At 41.7% G+C, this 5,358-nt stretch overlaps 1 pseudogene; it reads left to right on the top strand.

The window, feature by feature from the left end:
- The first annotated feature begins 1,546 nt into the window (after window positions 1–1,546).
- Window positions 1,547–2,922, top strand: LOC138160366 (prohibitin-2 pseudogene; annotated as a pseudogene).
- The last annotated feature ends 2,436 nt before the right edge of the window (window positions 2,923–5,358 follow it).

The raw sequence follows: 5,358 nt of genomic DNA, 5'->3' as shown, positions 1-5,358 counted from the left end.
TCAACTGAAAAACAAGCCTCCCACCCCAGTCTCCAGGTGCACTTTAGTCTAGTGGCAGGGAAGATCTTTAAATTTGCATTTCCATTACAGGCACTGGCCCTGGAGTCAGGAAGACCTGAGTTCAAATCCGACCTTAGACACTTAACATTTACTAGCCAAGTGACCTTGGGCAAGTCACTTAACCCCAAATGCCCTGCATTCCCCCTTCCAAAAAAAAAAAGCAAAATGCTTAACTATGTTTTAAAGGATGAATTTTATTGCCTACATACAGGTATGGCATGGAAAACCCACAGTTATGACTCAGAAGAAGGTCAGCCTAATCTTGTCCATTGTTCCCTGTATTAGTAGCTACAGCATATCCAATCAAAATTGTGGGGGGTGGCATGGGAGGAGGGAGTATGTACAGCTAGCATTGGCTTAGTAGTTTCAAAGAGTCACTGAGAGAGCCAGAATTTGAACCAGGGGCAAATGTAATAGAAGACCACTAATCTTAGTAGCCCCTTCATTTTGATTCTATTCTATATCTTGACCTGTAACTTTGGGGATTCAGCTTCAGCCCTTATCAGCTTTTTTATTGCTTGATGCCTGTGGAAGCAGGTCCCTGATGGCCAGAGGGAAACATCTTTTTCTTAAGAAGATTGGGTAGTTTTTTTTCCTTGACTTAACAAGCTTACTGTCTACACCTTCTGGTGCTATAAACAATTAATGATTTAAGAACTCTGATGAATGCAATGACTAATCAGGATTCCAGAGGAAAAATTTTGAAGTTTGCTCCCTACCTCCTAATAGGGAATAATGGACTCAAGATGCAAAATGAGATACACATTTTTGAATATGTCCAGTACAGAAATATGTTCTGTTTTGTTATGCATATGTGTTACAAGGAATTTGTTTGTATTTTTTTCCAATTGGAGGCAGGGGAGAAGAGGTGTGATACAGAGAAAAATGAATACATATTGATCGAAATTTTAAAAAATAAGCAAAAAATAACTGATAAGCTTTTATTAAGCACTTACTATTCATTAGGCATTTAGAATACAAAGATATAAGTAAAATAGTCCTCCATAAACTTCTCCAAAAAAGAATGAACCCTAATAAGAAAGATAGCACAGTTCTTTACCCAGAAGGCTCTAAACTTGAAAAGGGCAAAAGATAAAAAAAGACAAAAATGTCCTAATAATATGGAAGGAATTATCTCCTTCTCTGTGCCCATATACATATTCATATCTTTCAGTCTGCATGGGCTTAGAAATCTGAACAAATCTTCTTCCAGATAACAATAATGCACAAAAAGCAATGAATATTTTTCTGAGGTAGCCAAAGTGAGGGGTGTAGATAAGATATCTGAGGTAGCCAAAGTGAGGGGTGTAGATAAGATATTTCCTCCTTTCCTCCTCCATTACATTTTAGAAAGCATCTTTATATAATTTAAGTAAGTCTGCCCAGTTGCCCTGGAAAAAAAGTCATGGTATTCTGAGACAATTGGAGGAAGAGTGAAATTGTCTCCTAACCTTCTAAAACTAGATGAAAGTTAGCATTTTTAGTAATGCTGTTCTCGCTTTCTCCTGGGAGGAGCCGAGCAGGTAACGGAGCCTTGTGTGAGGGGTGCGGAACCCGGGAGAGGCAGCACCGGCCAGGGCTAGGGCCTGGGACTGCGGAAGAGCAAGGGAAGAAGCAGTCGCATCCCCTGCCTAGTTCCCTGCCGCGGCGCCGGGGAGCAGACGTGACCCAGAGCCTGAAGAACTTCGCTGGACGGCTGCCCGCCGGGCCCCGAGGCGTGGGCACAGCGCTGAAGCTGCTGCTCGGGGCCGGGGCCGTGGCGTACGGAATGCGAGAGTCTGTGTTCACTGTGGAAGGTGGGCAAATAGCCATTTTCTTTAACCGAATTGGGGGTGTACAGCAAGACACCATCCTCGCAGAAGGACTACATTTCAGGATCCCCTGGTTCCAGTACCCCATCATCTACGATATTCGTGCCCGGCCCCGCAAGATCTCTTCTCCCACAGGCTCCAAAGACCTTCAGATGGTGAACATCTCCCTTCCAGTGCTCTCCCGACCCAATGCCCTGGAGCTGCCCAGCATGTATCAGCGCCTAGGGTTGGACTATGAGGAGCGTGTGTTGCCCTCTATTGTCAACGAGGTGCTCAAGAGTGTGGTGGCCAAGTTTAATGCCTCACAGCTGACCACACAGCTGGCCCAGATGTCCTTGTTGATCCGGCGGGAGCTGACAGAGCGGGCCTGGACGATGTGGCCGTCACAGAACTGAGCTTCAGCAGAGAGTTCACAGCTGCGGTGGAGGCCAAGCAAGTGGCCCAGCGGGCTCAGTTTCTGGTGGAAAAGGCAAAACAGGAGCAGCGGCAAAAGATCGTCCAAGCTGAGGGTGAAGCTGAGGCTGCCAAAATGCTCGGGGAAGCTCTGAGCAAGAACCCTGGCTACATCAAACTTCGGAAGATCGGAGCTGCCCAGAACATCTCCAAAACCTCATCGCCACATCTCAGAACCGAATTTATCTCATTGCTGACAACCTTGTGCTGAATTTTCAGGATGAAAGCTTCACTCGAGGAAGTGACAGCCTCATCAAGGGCAAGAAATAGAGACGTCCTCCTGACCTCAAGAGAAAGCTGATCTCTTTCTCCCTGAGTTAGTCTTGGATGAGCTGGCAGATGGGTCCACCTCCCTCACCCTACAGTCATGTGACTTTCCTCCACCATCACACCATCCCTTCCTCGCGTTGGATAAATGAAGAAATGAAGATGTTCCTTTCCCTAACCCCCCACCCCATATTTTGCTGGGGGCCTGGGGAATAAGGACTGTGTGATTTCTCAGTGATTTCCTTTCTAGCAGGTTTCCCTCCAAGGCCAGGAGGAAATAACAGCTATCCCAGGAATTCTCAATAAATTTTTATTACTTAAAAAAAAATAATGCTATTCTCAGAAGGGTTCCATAGACTTCACCAAACTGGCAAAGGGATCTATAATATGAAGAGGCTATTATTGTTGTTGGTTTTGTTATTAATAATACTAGCAGCAATAATACTAATAATAAAATGCTTTAAAGTATGTGAAGCACTTTCTAACTATTAGTTCATTTTATCCCACAACAACCCTGGGAATTAGGTACGATTATTATTGCCAGTTTATAGATGAAGAAGCTATGGCAGACAGCAGGTATGAGACCTGCCCAGGGTCACACAGCGGTGAAATGTCTGAGGATCAATTCAAATTTAGGTCTTCCTGATGCCAGGTCCAGCACTCTATCCTTCTCTGCTCTAGCATCATGGTTGGTGGTAACACTATCCAGAAGTAGTAAAGGAGAGTCAGCCAAAAAGAACCTGTTGAGTTCTTTCTAAGTGTCAGATATTATGCTTAGTGATGGAAATAAAAAGAAAGGTCAAAAGAGACTCTGACCTCAAGGAGCTCATATTCTAATAGAGAAACAAAATTAAAACAATGAGTTACATACAAGTTTGTGAAATGTAAATGAAACATAATTTCAGAGCAGGAACTAGTATCTGGGGGGGGGTGGAGGCAGGCAGAAGAGGTGAACGGGGAAAGATAGGGAATCAAATCTTTATGCAATTAAAAAGTGAAATGGGTGGTTGATTCCTCTAGAACTTAGGGAGGTGTCAGTGTGAGTCCAAGGGCAATCTAAGAAATCTTCTCAAATGAACATCCATGCTCAAGCTGACACAGGATGCCAGAAATTCTGGAGAAAGAGTGCTAACTCTGGACAAGGAAAGATCTACCATCATCTGGGAACAGAGAAGCACTCTGGGCATGGAGTGCAAGCAGAGCGAAGAAGTATGATGCAAAGGGGCCATAATAAGGAACAGTAAGCAGTAACAATCGTTAACAATGGAAAGGGCCATGTGCTGAAGAAAAAAAGCACTACTGTAGAGATATCCAAAGAAGCCATGGATATTGAACATTAATATAGAGGGCAATCCATGTGGGTAACATGTATTGGAACTCTACCACAGGTAGTACTGTGATTGGGACTATACAGGTCTCTTCAGTATTATTCTGAGTGGCAACTGCTATGGGTTTTCATGGGAGTTCTAATTTTTTGGAACAAGTTGAAACCTGTTTATGCTTTGCACCTTGGAAGCCATGTCCTTTTTTAAAAATATATATATTTTTATTTCATTATTTTCCAATTACATTTGCAAACATTTTTAACTTTCATTTTTAAAAATTTGAATTCCAAATTCTCTCCCTCCTCACCTCTCCTTCATTCCTGGAGTAGGCAAGTAATATATAGCTTATGCATATGAAGTCATTTCAAACATATCTCCATATTAGCCATGTTGGAAAAGAAAAAGAAAAGAAAACATAACAAAAAACACAAGAAAAATAAAGCAAGGGGAAAACTATACTTTAATCTGCACTCAGAGTTCATTAGTTTTCTGTCTAGAGGTGATAACCATTTTTTGTCATGGGTCCTTTGGAATTGTCTTGGATCATTGTCTTAATCAGAGCAGTTAAGTCTTTTTTCTATTAATCATCATTATGGTATTGTTGTTCCTGTGTACAATATTTTCCAGGTTTTGTTTAATTTACATTGCCTCGGTTTATTGAAGCTTACCCAGGTGCTTCATACAAAATCCTGCTCATCATTTTTTACAGCACAATAGAATTCCCTCACAATCATATAGTACAGTTTGTTCAGACATTCTCCAACTGATGGACATCTCCTCAATTTCCAATCTTTTGCCGCATCAAAAAGAACTGCTATAAATATTTTGGTACAAATAGGTCCTTTTCCCTTTTCTTTCTTTAGGATATAGACATAGTAGGAGTATTGTTGGGTCACAATTTTATAGCCCTTTGAGCTTAGTTTCAAATTTTTCTCCGGAATTGACAATTTCACCAACAATACATCAATGCCCCCATTATCTACTATAATATATAAAATTATGCCTGTTAAAAGATGCCAAGTTTGGGGGCGGCTAGGTGGCACAGTGAGTAAAGCACCGGCCCTGAGGTCAGGAGGACCCAAGTTTGGTTCTGGCCTCAGATACTTAGCACCCATGCAAAAAAAACAAAAAAACTAGCTGTGTAACCTTGGGCAAGTTACTTAACCCCAATTGTCCTCCAAAAGGCAAAAAAAAAAAAAAAAGATGCCAAGTTTAAAATCTATTGTCATCCTTTTTTTGTCATGGTAGTCAATCTGATAAGTGTGAGGTAGAATCTCAGAGTTGTTTTCATTTGAATCTCTCTACTCCATGATTTAGAACACTGTTTCACGTGACTTTATAGCTTTGATTTCTTCTTCTGAAAACTGCCCAGTCATATCCTCTGACAATTTATTAATTGGGGAATGGCTCTGATTTTCATAATTTATTTCAGTAGCTCATGT

This window comes from Petaurus breviceps, unplaced genomic scaffold (genome assembly GCF_028583685.1).
Source record: "Petaurus breviceps papuanus isolate PSGF00001 unplaced genomic scaffold, PetGlider_PUasm1.0 181, whole genome shotgun sequence".
Classification (NCBI taxonomy): domain Eukaryota; kingdom Metazoa; phylum Chordata; class Mammalia; order Diprotodontia; family Petauridae; genus Petaurus; species Petaurus breviceps.
The sequence above is the reverse complement of the archived record's forward strand: the minus strand, read 5'-3'. Positions and strand labels throughout refer to the sequence as shown.